General features: G+C 39.0%; 1 protein-coding gene across 5 annotated transcripts in view; it reads left to right on the top strand.

Annotated features, from left to right (window-relative positions):
- Positions 1-23,900, top strand: part of TUB (TUB bipartite transcription factor) — a 296,542-nt gene that overhangs the window by 187,126 nt on the left and 85,516 nt on the right. The gene's annotated exons all lie outside the window — the stretch shown is intronic.

The raw sequence follows: 23,900 nt of genomic DNA, 5'->3' as shown, positions 1-23,900 counted from the left end.
CAGGGAGCCCATTGTTCCGTTGGGGGAGTTCAACAGGCACCTCGCCTTTGCTAGCCTGCTTTTCATGACTGGAACCTGAAGTCGGCTGGATCTCTCTTTTTTTTTTTTTTAAACTGGCCTGAAAGATGTGGGGCACTGCAGGTTTCCTATAGGAAGCCTGGATACTTTCCTGCTTTTGTCTCCCAGGTAAAAGTGGGGGCACATCACCAAATTATTGCCTTGTGTTCTTCCTGCTCCCCAGTCCTCTCAGATACAAATGGGCTCTAGGAGATGACTGTATGAAAGTGAGCTGAGATGTGCCATCTGAGTAAGAGTCCAAATTTGGGACCCATTCCTGCTCCCGCGGAAGTTAATGGTAGCTTTACCTCTGACTTCTGTAGGAGCATGTTTAGGCCCATTGCCTGTGATCAATGAACCTCTCTGGGTGCTATAGTATATTCTTGGCAGTTGTGAAACCTACTTTTACATTGCAGCTGAAAAGCTTTGTAACAGTTACGCGCGTGCAGTGTTCAGAGGCACCTAGGCTGTTTAGAGCAGTAGCAAAAGCAGCAGATAAGCTTTTAGGGATATCTTGGTGTTAATGCAAAATCAGTTCCAAGGACCATTCCTGTTCTATTTTTTTTGTAGAATGAACTGCACCACCAGTCATGTGTTGCACTTGGGACTCATGTCTATTTGTAATTTCTTGCTGGATGAGGTGACTCTGTTGAATAAAAGGGGCAGTCACTGGGGAAAGGAAAGGAGTTTGGAGGGTGTTGCTCAAACAGATTAGGCACCTGGTTGAGCATCTGTAGACTGAATCCCCAGCTGGTTTGTATTGTGGGCATTGGTGGGTGACTTCTTTGTGGAAGAACAAAGTAACCTTTTGTATATGATGCCTCAAATAATTCTTTTCCTCTTGCCCATTCTGATACAGAATAGACACATTATGGGCCATATAGAAGCCTGGCAGTCAGTATTAGCTGCCCTCCCTGCTGCAGCTGCCACAGCGGAGAAGCTGTGATTGCCATGGCAGCGCCAGCTATCGCTCTCTGTCATTGGTTCCTTGGTTGCCATAAGCTACCCAAGTCTCTGTCTGCTGGCTCTCTTTCTGGAGAGCAGTGTGTGTCAAAAGTGTGGTGGGCAGCACCTGTCACCCTAGAATGGATCCCCTTATCCCTGTTCGGGTGGAGAGGAGGAAGAGCTACAAGATAGCCTGCAGATTGCAATCAGGGCTTGTGAGACAGCTGCACGTTTGGGGCTCTGACCCATGGCTAAACTGGCACTGTGGCTGAAGTCATTAAGAGTTTGGGTGCACAAGGGATACAGGATAAAGGTTTCAGAGGATTGGTGTAGACAAGCGGGAACTAGGGGGTGGGCTTTAGTCCCTCCCCAATGATAATTGCATTAATAAATAAAGGAAACTGTGGGACAGAAGTTAATTTCTCACTTTATTAAAAATGGGCAAATTTAGTTATGATACAAAACTACTTACAAAAGTGATATTTAGCTGCTTTATTATTTTTAACAAAAACAACAAGGAGTCCAGTGGTAGCTTAAAGACTAATAGATTTATTTGGGCATAAGCATTTGAAGAAGTGGGGTTTTTACTCATGAAAGCTTATGCCCAAATAAATCTGTTAGTCTTTAAGGTGCCACCAGACTCGTTGTTTTTGTGGATACAGACTAACACGGCTGCCCCTCTGATTATTTTTAACTTTACTCACTTCCAAAAAAAAAAAAAATGTTGCTTTTGCCCTTGCAATGGCTGCATTACAGATTGCTGATGTTGCATCTATAGGTTTATATTGTTACCCTTACGTATTTGCCAGGTTTGGCTTTTGAACGTTTTATTTGGTTTTATATTGTCTGTTTCTTGAGGTTTCCAGTTGCTTGTACAGTGTTCTGAACACCTTCTATTATTACTTATTTTTAAGAGTTTAATTTGATTATCAGATTTCATTTAAAAATGTTCTGTGTTTTAAATTGAAGGGTTGCAAAAAGAAGGTGTCTGATAATTTTATTTAATATAATGGCTTCATGTTGTTAAATCATATTTCAGGGCTTTAGTTACTGTACAGTGAGTAGTTATTGGGGTTATAGATGGAGACATTTTAGTTTGAATAGGTATATTCAGAACATTGGTAGCACAACAAAACTATCTTATCCATGTTCCACCAGATTCTGTGTAAATAAAACAATTCTTTATATGCAAATAAAGTACTCAACAATTTTAGGAGGAAATCATAATTTTTTAAAAAGTTCTTTATAAAGACATTTTAAAAACTAGTACAACTGTTCACAAAGTGTAGTAGGGAAACTGCTTTGCCGCAATAGATGTTAACCTTTTTATATGAATTACAGCTACCCTAGTGGCTAGACATCATAGTGACAGATGCACTATAATTACAGAAGATGAATAAATCAGTCCCTAACATGGAATAAAAATAAGGTGGTTAATGATGCAAATGAAAACTCTTTCTTTTGGGAGATCCGTATAGATTATAGTCCTAATGAACGTAAGTATTTCAGAGATTCAGGAGTTTAAAAATGATTACACAGAATGTAAGAATACTGTCATTGGCTCCTGGACTGTGCCTTCAGGGTGTGTATCAGAGCAGAGGCAGAGCACAAAAGAAGATATACTGCCACCAAAGCCACTAGCTAAGCCTATTATGTCATTTGGAGCTATGTAGTAAAGAACAGTGTTCCACCAAATCAGTTGTTCCATGACTCTTCCCTGTTACAGCCTGGTCGTTGGCCTTTTCTCGCACAGTAGATGGGCCATGCTAAAACTTTGCAGAAGAGCTGATGGTGGCAACAGAGAGGGAAACAAAGCACGATGTGTTGCTATATTTTCCTTCCATGCTGCTGTTTTGGTCTCTTCTGTACTGCACAATTCATAGAAACATACTACCCTTGGTGGTGGTTCTTCGTATTTGCCTCTTGTGGATATTTATCACAATCTGTTTGGTTTTATTTTTAATGCATGTTTTCTTTACTGTTACAACTAGCAACTGCTAAAAAAAAAAGTAATCAAATTCCTTCTGCTGTGAAGTAAATGTTTTTGTTTAGATTTATGGTAATATTAATTCTGTCCTATGAAACTCAAGCTTTTTATTTTTCAGAGAAAGGGCTGGATTCTGAGTGGTGGTAAGCACCAGCAAATCCCATTAAACTCTGCTGTGTTCAGCATCCCAGAAGATCCAGGCCAAAATATGTTTATCCAGCAAACATGAATCTCTAAAATCTGTTTTATTTCAGTAACTGAATTATGTGTGAAAAAGTGTTAGTAAATTTGGGCAAAACTTGCTCTTTTCAGAGATTTACACATACACAGTAAGAGAGAACCCTAAAAATTGTGCACATCTTAGACTATGTTCAGTTCTGTCTGAGGGAAAGATTTACATTGGCTGATCTGCTTGGAGATATGATTTCTTACCTCCTCCTCTTATATGATGTCATGATTTCAGTGGTTGTTAGCTTTTAAAGCTGAAAGGTCTGTTGCATACCTACTGTTGGCTGTCACATCCCACCCATTCAATACAATGGGGAAAGAGCTTGGGGGAAAAAGCACAGGAACTCCTGGCATGCTGCAGTCCATAAAGACTTGTGTAACATGGCCTGAACTTCTTTGACCTACATGCAGCATGGTACAAAAGCTGTAAGACCACTGTGGAATGAGAAAAGAAATTGTAACTTTAGTGTGGGCTCTAAAACAATGATATAAATCATTCATTTATATTGCTCATCCTTGCCATCTGATTTATGCCAGTATGTAGATGCATATCTGAATTTATTCAAGCTTAGAGTCACTTTTTAATAAAATGTCAGACTGCTCATCTGAGAATAATGGATACACTTTTCCTTTAAAATGGAAAGAGACAGGAAGACTACTAAGCAATCCATGAGTGTCCGAAGCTTATAATAGATTTTAGGGCAATTGAGATATTTAAATTTTTTTGATCAGATTAACTAAAAATATGAGAGAATCCTTCCAGGATCAATGCTAGTTTTTGCTCCCCCGAAATGGATGAAAATTCATATTATTTGTTGGGTAGAATTTATAATATTTAACATTTTGCCCCAAATACTTTTTCTGTTCTATTCTATTCTCTCTTTTGTAGCATTAACACTGATAAGCTGTGGCACTGGAGACCTGCAGTATCACAAATGTGTCACCTGTTCTCTCTAGTCTAATGCAATCTAATGTAGATTAGAGCTGTAAAAAAAATGTTTCAATGAGACTACTCACATAAAGTTAAGCATGTGAGTGAGTCTTTATAGGATTGGGGCCATAGGTGAGACCAATAGATAGTTAATTAAAAAAATGGTGCTGGCCCTCATTATAAGGAAGCAAAAAGAAGTCTAGAGCCTCATTTTAAAAAAATGTGTAGAAATAATTGGTTCATTCCAATTTTCAGTAAGCTACATCTTCCTTAGGAAATGTTTTTGTTTCTCTGTGTTAAATATCTTGCTATTGTGTCGTTTGGCAGTTTTCACTGAAAAATATTGACCAAGAACCACATTAATGTTGTATAAGTAATGATAACATATATGGGTCTAAATATTTTGATATCCAAAATGTCTGTTGGAGAATCTTGACAAACATATAGGATGCCTTAATTCATAAATGTAATTAGAGGCATTCAAAAACCTGGATCCAAATTTTGCACTGAGCCCATTGCTAACTTGTAGGATCTGTGGAGTTTAATGTCTTAGCATTAAACAAATCTAATATGTAAAGATACTTCGGATGAAGAAATACAGTTTCTTCACTAAGACTGTGTGAAACTCCCATTATTACAAAATAGATAAGAGTAATAAAGGGATAACTCCCTCTGTGGAGTTGTAATGCCTCAGTAGCATGTAGTTTTTGTGACTATTTGTGTAGGTATAAAAATGCTTAGCTGATTTTAATAAGTTTCAACAGAAAAACATTTAAAGCAATGTGTTTAAAGTGCAATTTTTACACCAGAAAAATATAGTACTGTCAGATGAAAAGTGTTGTGAGCATGGGGAAATTTGTGTCCCAGGTTCTCAGACGTTCTCAGCAAAGCATCTGGGTAGTTCTATTGGAAACCTACAGAGTTCTTCAAATATTCCAACATAGCCTAGCAGGATCCTGTGAACTGTACAGCATGGGACTTTTAGCAGATGGCACTATATAAAATAAAGTACCTATGCAACGGAAGAAAAATACAGACAGCAGCAATATATATTCTTGAAAAAAAACATTTGGATTGTGCATGCATTTTGTGTTGCTTATATAAATTCGTCATGGAATATCTAAGTTGTGCTTAGAAATCCTAACCTTTTCAATGGTTGATCTATAGTGACATGATTGATTTTGAAAGATAAGAGATGATGATTTGATAAAAATTGTGTGGGAGAAGTGCTGGGTCATAGATGTTGTTGAAGATGAATGTGGCCAATACTTGTTCCTGCTCTCTTAAGATTAGAAAGACATTTATTTGAAGTATATTTTCAGTCTGTTAGCTCCTGCACACCAAGGATTGCAATGTAGCTAAAAAGCCCAGCTTCTGAGATGAGTTTTTTTGTGATTGGGAGTGTTTGGCACAATATGCACCTTGTCACTCAGCCTGTCTGCTTGGAGGAGGTAGGGTTGGATGTTTGTAAAAGCGCTGCCCACCAGATCAGGCTGATGGGACTAATCCGAAGACTTCTGTGGTGGGTAAAATTTTAAAGGATGAGACGATGTTAAACATTTCACTTATAACTCTGCCTAAAGCGGAGAGAATCTAACTGAGATCAAAGCCCTGTTGTGCTAGGTCTTGTACGAACACATCATAAGAGACCATCCTTGTCCAGAAAATTATAATCAAATAGACAAGCTAGACAAAAGGTGAAAGAAAAGGAGTGTTACTATTCCAATTTTACTTTTGGGGAGCCAAGACACAGAGGGGTTGATCCTTTGAAGTCAGTGGGAGTGGGACAAGGAAGGGTTGTGACTTGCCAAGGACACTCAGGGAGTCAGTGACAGAACTGAGAATGGAACCTAGATTTCTTGTGCTCCCGTCCAGTGCTCGAACCTCAAGACCATCCTTACTGTGCTAATAATTAGACTGAGACCAACATCCCATTTAAGATAAATCCAGTTAGCTATTGGATAGTAATGACATTCAGTAACTACTGAGCTGGACCAGAGTTGAATCAGAGACTTTAAGTGGAAATGAAAGATTGTGTGTCCTATTACAAATATCTGAACCAGTCAGTTTTCCTCTCTTAGGCATGGGAATTTGGTCTCCCCCTTGATGCTTCTGCCACTTGCAGATGCATGAACTGGCTTGGTGGAAGGCAGCATTTCCTCTCTGTGATTGGCTAAAAATGCTGCTTCTGGAGGGGTGGATTTTCTCCACATTTCTGTTTTGTCTGTTTTCTTTCCCTTGTTTTGATGACGGTTCCTGTTTTTATTTTCTATTTATTCTCCTCCAATATACTGTTTCCTTTTAACTTGTCCATATTTATCTCTAATCTTTGCTTCCTAAGCCCTTGTTGTTTTTCTCTCCTATTTCCTTTCCTTCTCTGTTCTCTGTGGTTTTCTCCTGCGCAATTTTTTTTCCTCTTGACATTGCTTCAGATATTTCCTATCATTTTCAGTGCAAAGGGATTAATTGCTATGCTTTCAGGCCCTTCAGAAGTCTCCCTTCTTCTAGCAGTCCCTGAACTGAATGCAACCCCACAAAAATAGGTGTGTTCTGTTGTGTTACTATAGAACCAGGAGACACTGAGGAGAGCTGTGTGTGAAGGGGGAACGCATGTGGGCCTGGAAGCATGGTACTTCATTTCTATAGGCAAAAGAAGCAGAGAAAACCTCCTTAAAACAAGAAGGTGGGAGACTTTGCAAATTGCAGACTCAACAATGATGTTGCAGTCTGAAAATTACTGTTGGGGGGAAAAAACAACTTAGTGTTATGTTTTATAAAAGTTGTAAAAAGTGGTCTTTCTATGGAAAACATGAGAGTAGGGCCCTACCAAATCCGCAATCCATTTTGGTCAATTTCACAGCCAGGGGGTTTTAAAATTAGTCAGTTTCGCTTTTTCAGCTGTTTACATCAGAAATGTCATGGTGGTGTAACTGTGCGAGTCCTGACCCAGAAGGCGGTTAGGCTGCGGGGGAGGGAGGTCTCAAGGCTATTATAGGGGGTCATGGGATTGCCAGCCTTACTTCTGCCCTGCTGTCTTCAGAGCTAGGCAGCCAGAGAGGAAGGCTGCTGGCCTGGTGCCCAGCTCTAAAGCCAGTGCCATCACCATCAGCAGTGCAGAAAGATGCAGAGAGTCACAGAGTATGGAGTGATGGGTTACTATATGTCCAGTTTTTCCAGTGGTCTTCCACCCCAGTGGGAGGCTGACAGCTGGAGCCGCAGCCTTCCTGCGCTGGCAAGGGTAGGGTGTGGTTGACAGCTGGAGCCACGGAGCTTCCTGCAGCCAGGGGAGGTTTCTGGAGATGGATCTGACCTGCCTCCAGAGCAGCCCCTGCAAGGGAAGAAGAAGCTTGTTCCTCCCCATCCCCAGCCAAGACTAACAGCTAGATCCCTGCTGGGACCAGATTTCATGGGAGAGATCAGATTTCATGGTCCCTGATGCGTTTTTCACAGTTGTGAATTTGGTGGGGCTCTGCATATGAGTAAATCAAATCATGAACAGCACCTCAAGTTGGCATATACTATGGTGTTTCATTTGCATTTTTATATAGATTATCAGATTGTTTATGAAAATAGTGTGGTGATTTGTTTATACACGGCATGTCTGTATAGTAAATAAGTTCCTCTAACAGGTTTATTACCTTTAATTGGGATTTTATTATGTATAACTCTTAAATGATAGTATTCCAGTTTATTATTTTAATAGTTCAATAGTTAATACCCTTTAAAATTAACTGAAATTTTTCATTCCACATATTATTAAGTATTGGTAGAAAATTGTTCATTTCTATCGTTACAGCAGGTTACACAAAGATAAACTTTCACAAGTATATTTTTGTAATAGTAGGTTTTTTTTAACCTTTTCACTGCTTTCTAATGCTCTGATATTGTAGAATGTAGGTGCCAATTATAGGGATTAGTAGATGCATCCTTGCTGTCTAACTAGGAAGATATTCCCAGAAATTGTGCCAGGAGAAGATTTGTGGAAATGAATGAGAGTGGGGAACAAAAGAAATATCTCCTTGGGATTTTGCAGCCGCCTTTACTGTGGGAATGCAAGGATCAACAGTTCAAATGAGATGCTAGTGTAAGACGTGAAAGAGGTGTTCAGATTGGCAAGCAAGGATGGTAATGTTAATGGCTGCCATCTGTATGGACCGAAGGAGGTATCATTGGGGTTGAATTGGGCTCAAGGCTCTCTGCAAGATCACGTTATAGCTGCGGGAATGATGGAAATAGTCCATAATAATCGGAATTTGAAAGGGAATTTATTTTGATTGTATTTGTGACATTCTTGTGTTCACTGTCCGAACAGTTGAGTGCTGCAGCTTTCTTCCATGAAGCTGAATTTTAGCTTTAGCTCTGAAACGTTCCACCATGCTGAGTTCTGAATTGTAAATTTGATTGTAAAACTTGCAGTTCCTGCTGAGATGCATGTTAACACAAACCTGTGACTATTATAATTCATAATTAGTGATGTAAATCATCTAACAAAGGTAATGAAGTCACAGCACGAGTTTTAAATGGTATAGTTTTGATTGTAATCACAATTTTAGCTACTGGAAAATAAGGAATTATATGTTGAGGAAATTCCTTGGTTTAAAGTAATAAGTTTGTGGATATGAGTGAAGTTTATCCATGGGTGGATTAGATGCATCAGTACTTCATCCCTGGCTAGGGGTGGGATCAAAAAAGTTCTCTAGTCTAATGGTATCACTTTGAAAGGCAGAATGAGACAAAGCTAAGTACTTTCCTCAAATAATGACTGTGCCAGAGTAAAAGGAAGAACAGCTGCACTTCTTTCAATGTGAGATTGCAGCTGGTCAGATCTGATGCAGCCACACTTTTGTTAGTTTTGTAAGGGCAGGAAAACACTACCTCGCTATACACAACAATTCTAATAAAACAATACAATGTGAAAATTAATGCTGGATGCTGACTTAGACTAACCACTTGGTTTCCTAGTCGCCTCTAATAGTGACCTAAAGAGACTTACTATATACTTAGTAGAAACCAGTCCCCTCTCCCCCCTCCCCACCTTTTTTTTTTAGCAGATATAAAACCAAAACCCAAGGTAGAAGGAATTTCCTTTCCATTAAACGAGGCTTTGAAGACATTTGCATAGCATGTACTCATATATGCCTAGCTAAACTGCAGCATAGGCATATGGGGAGATCATTCATCTTTTGGGACACAGCATATACTGAACAACTGGATAAATAAGCTTTAAGTTGCTTCTGCACACCAGAGAGACAGACTCTGATAATTGATTCTTCCAGGTTAGTGAATTTTAAATCACTTCATCTGCTGCTGTTGCAGATTTTAAAAGGAAGTAATGTGCAAATTGCTAGCTTTTTTTTTTTTTTTTTTTACATTTCTGTAAATTAGGCCCAAGAACTCTGTTACTTGGCATGTAACTAAATATATCCTATAAAATAAAAATGGTGAATCTTATTCCTTTGTTTGAGATGGAAATGGTTAAGTATCTTTTATGCTATTTGATGTCTCAGTCTGAAATTGATTACATAGGTTCCTGTGAGCATTAACCCCTAGCTGTTCAAAGATAAACTACCCCAGCATGAGCCATCTATCCTAAACCTCTTTCCTGTTACAATTTTTTTCTTGAACCAGGATTGTAATTTCCAGGTATATAAGAAATAAATGATCACAAACATTCACGTTTATTCTGGGACATCCAGAATAACAATCCAGAAAACTAGGCAACAAATATAAATTATTTTTGTAGAGTGTAATTTTAATTTGGAATTTCCAGGCTTTGTATTTTTTTTAACAGCAGAATTCCCTTGAGGGTTTTCATGCTCTATAATAATTGAGAAATATATTTACAATTGTAACTCGGGGTTAAGAGTAGTTCTTGTGTGTGGAATATACAGTCAGACCACTTCATTTAAAGTATAGGGCATCTGTGTCCTGTGTCCACTACAACATGACCACATAGGGTGAAATCCTAGTCTTACTGAGGTTAATGGCAAAATTCCCTTTGACTGAAATGGGACCAGGATTTCACTCATAGGCTTAAAGATACAGCACCTCCAATATCAAAGAAACGTAAAATTAAAATGAAAGCAACTTTATTTTCTGTATGGAAGTTATGACCCTGAGGCAGTTATCAGTTATTTAGTTCTCTAATAGTGACTATGTGCTTGGGATTGTACAAGATAAAAACAGTCCTGACTCCAAAGACTTTACAGTGTTAAAAGTATAAATTAGGATTACAGGTAAAATAGTAGCATTTGAATTTTAGGCTAATGTATACCTACAAGGAATAGAATGTTATGAGAGATTAAACATGTTAGAGATGATGGGTGGGATTTTCAAAACCACTCTGAGTTGTTCTAATTTTGCTCCCATTGTTAGCTCCATACTGAGTCCTTTTGAAAATCTCACTTTATAACTACTACTGAAAATGCTGATCGTTTGGGGGATGGCAGAGGAGGGAAAATTTGTTCTGCCTATTCAAAATGGCACATAGACTGTTTTTGTGTATACCTTAGTAAGAACAATTCATTCTCAGCACAAAATGATTATTATCAAGAAAAAAGAAATACACCCAAGGCACAAAAATACTACGTTTTCACTGTCTGATGAGTTATACATAAATCCAATCAACAATACTGAGAGTTCAAATTAATTCCTTGTGCATAGTGATGTAAATTCAGCCCGAAGGGTCTTAGTCAGTTTATAACTAGCTTTGTAATTTCCATTTTTCTGTGACCTAAACGTTTGGATTAATGATGCTATTCATGACCTGCATATGCAATAAGCAGTAACTAGTGTGTGGCTTTGCTTGTTACCTGAGCTGCATTTGACTAGTACCATTTTGTTGATCATTCTTTAGCAAAACTTTTTTTTCTTTCCCTCTTTCTTTCGTTAGTCTTACTAGTCCTGAAATTGTTTATGTTGTGCATTGGAAACAATTTATTCATTTTCCTTCTGTCTCACAAACCATTTTCCTGTGTATTGTAATAATCATTTCACTTCTTCATGAACTCTACTGAAGTTTACCTTAGCAACTAATTTCTTTTTAGTATGGTCTGGAAAATTGCTATGTAGTATTCTGTCCTTCTGGTTATTAAATGTCTTGTGGTTCTTTTTGGAAGAGTCAAATTCCAACTGGCCAAATTCCAACTAGGGTAATTGCATTCTGCAATTCTCCCTTTCAGTTTTTGCTTAACCATACATGTCTACTGCTGTAGGATTTCTAGACATGGCATGGATTAAATGTAAAACTTCTTCCTTAAATCAGTAATAACAAGGGATTCAGTATAGACACCTCTCCTCCTTGTATACTCCAAATATTCATAAATAACTAATGGTCCTAAAACAACTGAATGCTTGAGCAAGAAGATGTCGTGCAGCCGAGGACACTCTGTTGACAATTTCCTGCCTCTACTCCCAAGTGTCTGCATTTGGGAACTTTCAATGAAAGTAGTCCTAAAATAGCTAGATTCCAAATCTATGTAAGGCTCTATAAATTAGAAACAATACATTGTCTTGTATCTGGAAACAAATAGGAAACAGGCACATTCCACAATAAATTGCTCACAACACTCCATTAAGCAAGCAGGTTGTTGCACTGCAGTAATCCAGTGTGGAAGTGACCACGGTATTGATGGGTTTTGTGATGATTGCGTCAAGAAATGGCTGCATGTGGCCACAGTTCAAAGTAAACCCCAACAATCAAGAACTTCTGGGGGGTCCAATATAAGACTGTGAAACTCTTTGAAATGGGTACATGCATTTACCAATTGAGGAAGCAGCCACAATCCTCATCAATTCCTAAAATTGCCTACCTCTGCTATTCAGCTTCCATCCATCATTTCTGGATTGAACGTCTTGTCATCCAGATTCCATTTTGGCCACGTACTGAGAGAGAAAACTGAACCACCCAGATTTGATAAATAGTATGGCTGTCAAGTGATTAAAAAAATAAATTGCGACTGCATAATTAAAAAAATTAATTGCAATTAACTGTATGATTAAACAATAGTAGAATACTATTTATTTAAATATTTTTGGATGTTTTCTACATATTCAATATATCGATTTCAATTACAACACAGAATACAAAGCGTACAGTGCTCACTATATTTATTTTTAATTACAAATATTTTCACTGCAAAGAAACAAAAGAAATAGGTGAATTGAAAAATACTAACACAAGTACTGTAATTCAATCTCTTTATCATGAAAGTTGAACTTACAAATGTAGAATTATGTACAAAAATAACTGCATTAAAAAATAAAACAATGTAAAACTTTAGAGCCTAGAAGTCCACTCAGCAGCCAATCGCTCAGACAAACAAGTTTGATTACAATTTGCAGAAGATAATGCTGCCTGCTTGTTGTTTACAATGTCACCTGAACATGAGATCAGGCGTTCGCATGGCCCTGTTGTAGCTGGCGTCGCAAGATATTTACATGCCAGACACGCTGAAGATTCATATTTCCCTTCATGCTTCAGCTACTATTCCAGAGGACATGCTGATGGTGGTTCTGCTTGATAACGATCCAAAGAAGAATGCACTGATGCACTGATGCATGTTCATTTTTATCATTTGAGTCATATGCTACCAGCAAAAGATTGATTTTCTTTATGGTGGTGGTTTGGGTTCTGTAGTTTCCACATATGAGTCTTGCTCTTTTAAGACTTCAGAAAGCATGCTCCACACCTTGTCCCTCTCAGATTTTGGATGGCACTTAAGGTTCTTAAACCTTGGGTCGAGTGCTGTAGCTATTTTTAGAAATCTCATATTGGTACCTTTGCATTTTGTCAAATCTGCTGTGAAAGTGTTCTTAAAACAAACATGATGGGTCATCATCCGAGACTGCTATAACATGAACTGTATGGCAGAATGCAGGTAAAACAGAACAAGAGACATACAATTCTCCCCCAAGTAGTTCAATCAGAAATTTAGTTAATGCATTTTTTTTTAATGAGCATCATCAGCATGGAAGCATGTCCTCTGGAATGGTGGCCGAAACATGAAGGGGCAAACAAATGTTTAGCATATCTGGCACATAAATACCTTGCAATACCAGCTGCGAAAATGCCATGCGAATACCTTTTTCTCACTTTCAGGTGACATTGTAAATAAGAAGCAGGCAGCATTATCACCCGTAAATTTAAACAAACTTGTTTGTCTTAGCAATTGGCTGAACAAGAAGTAGGACCGAGTGGCCTTGTAGGCTCTAAAGTTTTACATTGCTTTGTTTTTGAGTGCAGTTATGTAACAAAAAACCTACATTTGTAAATTACAGTTTCACAATAAAGAGATTGCACTACAGTACTTGTGAGGTGAATTGAAAACTACTATTTTTTATAATTTTTACAGTGCAAATATTTGTAATAAAAATAATATAAAGTGAGCAATGTACACATATTCTGTGCTGTAATAGAAATCAATATATTTGAAAACGTAGAAAAACATCCAAAATATTTTAAATAAATTTCTGTTGGTATTCTATTGTTTAACAATGCAATTAGTCGTGATTAAATTTTTTGAGTTAATTGTGCGAGTTAACTGCGATTACTCGACATCCCTAATAAACTGATGCTGAGCTGAGTGTTCACATATTGATGGTTCTGCAGCCCAAATTGCCTCACCATGCAACCTCCTATCCCATGCTAAATAGGAAATATGAAAGGAGTTTTGAGGTTGAGAAGTAGCTAACCAGTACTATCCTCTTAAGATTTCAAGAAAAGGAAGCAATGAAACCTTTGGAAAATTCTGATGCCCTTCTCCTGGGACCTGCAGATATACAGCAGCACATCATCCTCAATGTCATCAGGCTGCTGATAGTGGGGGAAAAAAACTGTAGTAATTTACGCGAATATAATGTTCTTCACTTCCTGTCTTATACAGCAATGAACAAATTGTGGTGTTTTACCTCACAAACTGAAGCACGTCACTGGTAGTCAAAGTGATTGTATACAGACTATACATTCAGTTAGTACAGTGCTTTAGGATCAATTTGGATGAAAGGCACTATATAAATGTAAGGATTATAATAAAGCCCTGGTCTACAATAGAAAATTAGGTTGGTTTACTTATGTCAGTCAAGGGTGTGAAAAATTTGACTTAACTCCCCATGTGGACAGCAGTAGGTTGACAGAAGTATTCTTCTGTTGACCTAGCTTCCACTTCAGGGAGGTGGATTAGCTACACCAATGGGCAAATCTTTCCCGTCGGTTTAGGTAGTGTCTACACTGAAGTGCTATGGCTGTTCTGAGTGTTGACTGGAAAATCTGTTTCCTGTCTGACTGCTCTGGATGCCAAATATCGTGTTTTTTTTTTTTGTTGAATTCCTGCCATTTTTATGAGTCTAGCATGAGTCTTCCAAAATGAGTGCAGAGAAGATTAAAAGGAACAACAAGGAGAAATATGTAAATACTCTAACAGGCTGGGCACTGAAATAAATTGAGAGTTGTGACTTGATGTGCAAATAACGCAGTTGGCACATGATATATTGATTACATCCTGTCATTAGATGGACCTTCAGCTAGTTCATCAAGAAACCTGGAAATATGCAGTCATGTACAATTATCTTGGAAGCTTGGCCAAACGTATGCTGGCATATGGATTTCAGTTATGAATAGAAGGAAACTATTTTGACTATATCAACAATTCAGTTTTGGAAAGTACACATTTTTCATCAGTATTTAGAAATAGCTTCCCACAGTATCAGAAACAATTTAATTATATCTGGTACAATTGAACAGGACCTCCAGGATCATCTAATCCAGTCCCCTGCATCTAGCAGCAAAGATAGTTATTTTAAGAATTGTTCCCCACTTTTTCTGGAACATTCATACTGACTTATGGCACAAGTGATCCATGGAATGCTTCAGTGGTCTTTATGTGCAGTTGCCACTTCTGGTTTTAGCTATATTTCCCTGGTAACGCTAAAGCATTTCAGCGGCTGCTGCGCCGGGAGGGAGAGGGAGTCTGAGCCTCTGCCGGCAGCCCGGGGGTTCCCCTGGGTCAGCGCTGCCGGCAGCCTGGTGGTTCCCCTGGGTCAGCACTGCTGGCAGCCAGGGGGTTCCACCGTGCAGTTGCTGCTCCGCTTCTCCCTCCTCCCAGGCTTGCGGCGCCAATCAGCTGTTTGGCGCCGCAAGCCTGGGAGGAGAATTAGAGCGTGGGGCGATGTGCTAGGGGAGGACGTGGAGCAGAGGTGAGCTGAGGTGGGGAGGTGCTGCACAGCTCCTGGTGGGGGAGCTGCTGCAGGGCTGGAGTGGGGGCTCAAGGTGGAAGTTGCGCCTAGGGCACGAAACTTCCTTGCACCAGCCCTGGCGACACCCTATTATGATGATTTTCATCTGAGGGTTATGGATTAGGTTGCTAAGGAGGAGAAATATTATTATCCTGATGCTACGTAAGGGGACACTTGAGACGGAATGAGATTGTAACTTTTAGTCACATCGTGAGTCAATGACAGGATCAGGAATAGACCACAAATCTCCCATCTCTCTCCCAACACATTCCCATCCCTTTAACTGCTATTAACCATGCTGCCTTTTTGGAGTTTTTCACTTGAAGCATATACAACTCCAAATAAAAATAATAAGTATGCATATATGTCCAAGATCCTGTGAACTCAAAAAGTTACTTTATGGTACCTGAGGCTTAAAAAGAAGCTTCTGTGTTGTTGTTGTTGTTGTTTTGTTGTTTTTTAACAATAGTAAATAGATGTTGAATAGCCAGTGCAGGAGTAACAAGGATAAGGAAGGAATATTTTCTATTCATGTAAGTCTAATCAGACACTTTGGACTGGTCTACACTACGCATTTAAACCGAATTTAGCAGTGTTAAACCGATTTAACCCTGCACCCGTCCACACAACGAGGCCCTTTATATCGATATAAAGTGCTCTTTAAACTGGTTTCTGTACTCCTCCCCGACGAGAGGAGTAGCGCTGAAATCGGGATTGCCTTGTCGGATTAGGGTTAGTGTGGCCGCAAATCGACAGTATTGGCCTCCGGGTGGTATCCCACAGTACACCATTGTGACCGCTCTGGAAAGCAATCTGAACTTGGATGCACTGGCCAGGTAGATAGGAAAAGCCCCGCGAACTTTTGAATTTCATTTCCTGTTTCCCAGCGTGGAGCTCTGGTCAGTGCGGGTGGCGATGTAGTCCCAAATCCAAAAAGAGCTCCAGCATGGACCGTATGGGAGATGCTGGATCTGACCGCTGTATGGGGAGACAAATCTGTTCTATCAGAGCTCCGTTACAGAAGACGAAATGAGAAAGCATTTGAAAAAATCTCCAGGCTATGATAGAAAGAGGCCACAGCAGGGACTCAGCACAGTGCTGCGTGACAAGCGTAATGGAAAGCCAAAGAATCAAATGGACGCTCATGGAGGAAGGGAGGGGGGACTGAGGATTCCAGCTATCCCACAGTCCGCAGTCTCTGAAAAGCATTTGTATTCTTGGCTGAGCTCCCAGTGCCTGTAGGGTCAAACACATTGTCCGGGATGGTTCAGGGTATATCTCGTCAATTTACCCCCCTCTCCCCCCCATAAAAGAAAAGGGAAAAAAATTGTTTCTCGCCTCTTTTCAATGTCACTGCATGCTGCTGGTAGATGCGGTGCTGCGGAGCTGAACAGCAGCATCCCCTCCCCTTCCTTTCCTGATGGCAGATGGTACAAAATGGTGGAAAACTGTCATCATCCTGTGAGTGCTCCTGGCTGGCCTCAGTGAGGTTGGCTGGGGGCACCTGGGTAAAAATGGGAATGACTCCCTGTCATTCCTGGCGGACGATACAAAATGCTTGGTAACGGTCCTCATCATAGCAGCTGGAGCCTGAGTTCCATCAGCCCCCCCCCTTTTGTGTATAAAGAAAAGATTCTGTACTCCCTGGACTATCATAGCAGCGGGAGGCTGCTCTCCTCTTCCCTCCACCCTTTAATGTCCTGCCTGGACTGTCATAGCAGCTGGAGTCTGCCTCCCCCTCATTTTATCTCGCTAAAAAGTCAGTGTTTCTTATTCCTGCATTCTTTCTTACTTCATCACACAAATGGAGGGACATTGCAACGGTAGCCCAGGAGGGTTGGGGGAGGAGGGAAGCAACGGGTGGGGTTGTTGCAGAGGCACCCTCTAGAACGGCATGTAGCTCATCATTTCTGCGGGATCTTTGGGGCTCTGACCTGGAGCGGCTGTGCTCTCTGGCTCTCTAGAAGACTTGCCCCATATTCTAGGCAGGACTGACTCTATTTTTAGACAAAACATAAAGAAAGGAATGACCTGGGAAGTCATTCCCTTTTTTGTCCATGCGTCCCCGGCCGACCTCATCGAGGCCAGCCAGGAGCACCCATGACAGCAGCAGACGGTACAAAATGACTGATAACCATCATCTCATTGCCAGTTTACAATGGCAGACGGTGCAATAGGGATGGTAACTATCTCTGCTACCTTGCAAAGGCAAACGAATGCTGCTGTGTAGCACTGCAGTACCGCCCTGTCAGCAGCATCCAGTACACATACGGTGACAGTGACAAAAGGCAAAACAGGCTCCATGGTTGCCATGCTATGGCGTCTGCCAGGGCAATCCAGGGGAAAAAGGGCACGAAATGATTGCCGTTGCTTTCACGGAGGAAGGATTGAGTGATGACATTTACCCAGAATCACCCGCGACACTGTTTTTGCACTGGGATCTCAACCCAGAATTCCAGTGGGTGGGGGAGACTGCGGGAACTATGGGATAGCTACTCACAGTACAATGCTTCGGAAATCGATCCTAGCCTCGGTACATGGACGCACACTACCAAATTAATGTACTTAGTGTGGCTGCGTGCACTCGACTTCATACAATCTGTTTTACAAAACTGGTCTATGTAAAATCGGAATAATCTCGTAGTGTAAACATACCCTTAAAGACATACATCTCCACTGCTCTCTGCTGTTTGATACATTGTGCATTTAGCACCAAAATATATATTCCACTTGCTAGAACGAAACTATTATTTGTATGAGATATGTACTAAATGTTAGTTTTTCATTATTTTTTCATGATAGTTTTTCCACCTCTGTAAAATCAGTAGTAGTCATATCCCAATATTATGCATTTGTATCATTTTTTCCATATTTTAATTGAAATTTTCCATATGAGTGAATTAGCAGGTTCAGAAGTGTGTTCAGTGATAGAACCGCATGAAGGCCTTTAGTCCTCAGTGGAGAATTGCTCTTACTATAATTATTGCCTTTGTTGCTTACAGACATTATGGCAAATGAACTAGAATGATTAAAATGGCAGCTGCAGTCAGACATTAATAAAATATGAAAGTGATGGTACAAAAGCCCTTTTTTTGTTGTGGTACAATGCTATCATTGCAGCGTCTATTCACTGTTGCTACCTGATTTTGTAAGACAGGTACTGTATACATCTTACTTTTCTACGGTGTCTTATTAGCAATGTACATGAAAACATGGCAGAGCATATCAATAGTTAAATTTCCATATGTTGTCTGTGATAACTTTGTATGTCTTCTGACATCCACAGGGGAAAAATGTTGATTAACTGATTGTGAACATCAGTTTTTCCTTGTTCACTAGGGACTGGGTTCAGTTCAGTCTTACTCATCATCAGTTGTGACCTTAATTAGAAGTGAATCCAGATTTTTCCAGAAGTAAAGACTAGTAAACTAACCCACTCTCTCTGCTCCTCATTCTCTTGGTGAAGAGAAACAAAATTGCAGGACCTATATTACCTTAGGAACAACTTCTCTGCCATGCTTAGCTCAGATCTGCTACTTACATTCCTGGCTCATGTCAATGACATCCCTTTTAAGTTATGATGTTATGAGATGAAGAATTTGGGCTTCTAAAGTTAGACTTGTATGCGTAACTTTGAAGGTAATTTTATACAGACAAAAAATACATACTTCAGGGTGGACAAACTTGTAGATTTGTATATAGCTTTTGAATATGTAAAATGTTACATTTTCAAAAATTCCTTGTTCATGACACTCTTCCTGTCTGGAAGCTCTCATTTGTTGAATGCAAATACTTGGGAAACAGCACTTTTCATGTGCAAACTGAATATGAATTTAAGATTTATCACAGCCCTACTACCTGGAATCATAGACTCAAAGTGAGACAGGGTCATATCTTCATCTTTCCTAGTAGGAAAAATTAGTTCCATGCACCTAACTGTATGCTTGAAGTGTTCTTTTAGATTAGATCTTAAAAACTGATATCTTGTCTATCCTGATGTCTTGGGTGGATGGAGTACTTCCAATGGCCTTTCTGGGAGGAACATGGATCTGCTCTGGTAGTCCTGGCCAAAATGTCTCCTCCCCCTCTTTCCACAGTGTGCTATGTGTCACAATCTCAGGGCAACTGCATGTGTATTCCCCCTTCGTGGTCCCTTGAGGGCACCCACTTAAGATTTCTGGCTGTGCTCTTGGGTGGAGATCCATGTCTCTCTCCCTCCTGACCAGTAGTTCTAAGACTGCAGAAATTATAAATTACCATACAGCTCTTTCTGAGTAAGCACATTTAATCTTAAGGTAAAAGTATTACAGAAAAAAAGTAAACAGAAGTAAACATACACTAAACATACCAGGAGTCACCCATCAGCCTTATTGGGCCCTAGCAGGCCAAAATCTTTCCAGCCCTTTTTCAAGGGTAGGGTTCCCGCTTTGCCGGAAGTCCTATCCATTAGTTGGATCATAAAGAAGGCCCTGAGTCAATTTAAACCCAACCTTTTTGTATTAAAAGCCGTTTCTTTGTCTGTTGGTCTCTGAAAAATCCATTTTGAACCAGCATATGCAAGCCTCCCTAACAGTGATAATTCTCTGGAGGTGTTTACAGGCTAAATTATTCACCTGACTCACCCCATCACCACCATTACTGTTTCTGGTTCCTAGAGGAGCTGTGATAACCCTCCCCACTGGAGTTGCATACAATTCCAGCCCACAGTAATACACCAACTTAATATAATATGGTCCCCAAACATGTGGTTGCAATACCTGTCAAACTGCGCACTTACAAAGAAAAAAAAGAATTAGTAAGGAAAACAGACTTTGCCTAATTGGTAAATGAATTGCAGTGTTTTCAGCATGAAGAGTGAAAACAGCCATTACAATTGCGATTTTGCTTTCCATTTTGTTTCAAAACACTGACAAACATACAATTTGCTATCCTATATAATTAAAATCTTGGCAGCATTCTAAAGAATTTCTGCTCTTACCAATATATAGAATATAACATTCAGTTGTAAGTTTTCAATGTACTGTGTGTGGAGTATTAGCAACACAACTTTAATGAGAATTGTATTACTAATTCCGCTGTTGTTGTGCTGGTAATAGATCCTTTTTTGCTTATTTTGAGACTCAAAACTATTTGCTAGAAGTAAATGTTGTTTTATGGCTAGTGAAGAATACGTAAGCAATTTCTCAGATAGTTATCACTTAGTTTATAAACCATGCCAAGCCATTTCCAAATTATTTCCAAATAACAAGCAAAGAGAAGATTGACTTAAATGATGTTAAATCCCAAATTCTTTCATAATTCTATTTTATATTGCAGTTTAAGGATTGAGGATTATTTTGATATTAAAAAACATTTCCATACCTGGAGTTGGATAATCCCCCGCCCCCAGCTTAAAATTTTCCCTATTACAATTAATATAGCCATATTATATTTTATGTTAAAATATTTTTATAACGGTCCATCAGAATAAGCATCTTGTTCTTTTGCTTCCCTTGTATATTACTACATGGAAATGTTGACTGGCTGACATTAGTTTTAAAAAGACATAGGTAATACATTAACACTGATTGACAGGTTTATCAGTCTTCTCTCTTGACAGCCCCAATTTCATAACCACAGTTATTGCAGCTTCACAGATTTCAGTCCTGCAAACACTTACTTAAATATTCCCATTGAGGCCGATGGGATTACTCATGTATAAAAACAAGGCACATTCAGAAGCTTTTGCAGGATTGGGACCAAAATTTTAATTGACAGGGCACTTATTACCAGCTCCTAATTTCAAGTACCTAGATTATTGTTATATATTTTTTAAATCCAATGGCCTACAAAATTCCATATTTGTTGTCTGCTGAAGTATGATTTTGGGAGGTTTGGTACAATTTTGTTCTGATTGTTTATGGAAAGTATTTTTCAGGCCTTAAACGATTTTTTGGAGAGTAGCATAGTAATTAGGGACAATACCATTTGGGTTATCTCATCCAGCTTCCCAATATTGATTGCTAGATTATTGAAGAATTTTGTTTAACAGCAACAATAAACTATGTTTCCAAACTCTTAAAACAACTGACCAAAACTCATAAAAATGATTCTTGCGGACCTTGAAAATTCTTAATTTTATATCACAAAATTATTAACCATTCACTTGGACGGAAAAACACATTTTGAAGCAAGAAGTGTTTGAACCATCTTACAGTGGCTGGGAATTGCACTTGTTAAAATGAGTGACTTCAAAATGGAAGAATAAGAAGGAAAGAGAAAAATATTCAAGAGCTCCATCGTATGGAGTTACTGACAGATGTCCCTGCACAGCAGACAGTGGTTGGAACTCCTATTTTCAGGGAGACTTGTTCCCAGTGCCATAGAATTGAGCGCCTATTCATTGTGTGGCTTTCCTTCCACACCACTTTCCAGAATCCCCTCCCTTACTGGCAGTTTGTGTGGGCAGGATATGTGCATGTACACGTGTTTAGAGCAAAGTTTTAATCTCAATATGAAAGGTTGGTATATCAGGTAACAGCCAAAAACATTGAAAAACATTTGAAACAATTGAATCATGCAATTAGGTAGTAATTGATTTCTACATTTCGTTTAAAGAAAGAAAATGGAAGATTTCTAGACTTGTCGTTCTGTCTACCCCATCCCTTTTTAAAAGCAGTGAGAAAATTCGCGGTGCTTCTATGTAGTAACTTAAAGTGATGTCTTTCCTTATTATCTGCAGAAAGTGTCTGCTGGCCAGGAAGAACAATGCATAATGCTTACATAAAGTCACTGGGCTACCACTATTTCATATGGCTCTCTGATTCCTCCATACAACATTTGAAAAAGAACTATAAAAATTATCCAAAGTAGAATAAATTGTAATTTTTCATGTGATTTGCTGGAGGCAGTTTGAGAGAACCAAATGGAGACAACTCAGTAACTGGTTAGATATACTATTACATATTCCATTTCTATGTTTGTTCTTGTTTTCTTGCTTGGCAAAGAATGTATAGGAAACTTTTAGAAAGAAAGTAATTATGTTCAATAGCTTGCAGAATACTCAGTAAAATCGCTCGGGAAAAACTGTCTTTATTAAATGAAACATGTTTACAAGGCTTACATATTGTAATTTCCCCTAATGATTGGTGTTGGAACAATTTTTGTAGTGGGGGTGCTGAAAGCCATTGAACAAAACTGTATATCCTGTATATGATGTCTAGCCAGGGGGTACTCAGCACCTCTAGTTCCAGCACCCCTGCAGACTACAATATTTGAGAGATGAATTAATAGCTCACACCTGTAAAAATGAAAAGTGAGTTACTTTGTCACTGCTTCTTATTGACTCTACTCCCTCATTCCATATAAAATCGCTTCATGATTTTTATTATGCTTTTTAAATGTTGTTTGTAGCTCCTAGAAGACTGTATACATGCATAATGAAAATTCCTTCCCTGTCTCAGAGTTTACAGTCCAAGGCTCCAGTCCTGTAAAGGACTGATACAGATGCTTAATTTTGTTCCCTGTGAGAAGTCCTGTTTGAAGTGAATGGAATACTCACAGGCAATAAAGTTAAACACGTGCAAGGTTGGGGCCCAGGTATGGAATATGTATAGTATTAGATATATTTCATACTTGAAGAGTTCCAGATGAAATAACAAATAGCTTTTATATGTACAAAACATAGGCCCAATAAAATTTGTTTTGTATAGAATCTTGGAGACTTTCTAAAATAAATGCTAGTTTGAAATAAATAGTTTGTTCTGAGGACAGAGAAGCAAGTAAACTAGGTGTTGTCCACCAAAAACTGTCAAAAATGTCCGTTTGAGTGTAAGATAAATATAGAGAATGAAGTCAAAGCAGCATGAAAAATTTGCTTTCTTCATTCTCAGCAACTACGATGATGATGATGGCATTAGTATGAAACAGGTGTTAGATAATGAAATTGACGTTATAGTTTGATACTAACCAGAAACACCATATCTTGCCAAGGAGACTGTATTCTAAAGTAAGACTGCAAAGGTCCTTTTAAAAAATTAAATAAGAGCTAGTGATTTGTCACTTCACAAATATAGCATAGTAGAGCTGTAATTATTATATTTCTGTTCAGTTTTGGTTACTTAAGCACCTCAGGAGTTCTAGCTGTCATATTCTCTCTCCTTTGTCATTTTTAATGAATAAACAAAAGCACTTTTCACATAATTCAAATAAAACAGAGAAACAACATTTTTCATTTTCTGTCCTAAATTATACAGCAGAGCTCCATTGTATGTTAAATGGTTCTACTCCTCCCCAGATATGGTTGCTTTTCAGAGGTGGGAGATGTGATCGAGGCTATGTCTACAATACCTCTTAAGTTGGATAATTTGTGACACTCATGAGGCGTGATAAGCCATCCCCCTGTGCAATGTAACACTGACCTAAGTGCTGATGTGAACAGTGCTATGTCAGCCGGAGAGCTTCTCCCGCCGACATAGATGCCACTGCTTATTGGGGGTAGATTAATTATGTTGATGAGAGAACTCTCTGGTCGGCTTAGAG

Source organism: Gopherus evgoodei, chromosome 4 (genome assembly GCF_007399415.2).
Source record: "Gopherus evgoodei ecotype Sinaloan lineage chromosome 4, rGopEvg1_v1.p, whole genome shotgun sequence".
Lineage (NCBI taxonomy): Eukaryota > Metazoa > Chordata > Testudines > Testudinidae > Gopherus > Gopherus evgoodei.
This window is presented reverse-complemented; position numbering and strand designations above follow the sequence as displayed.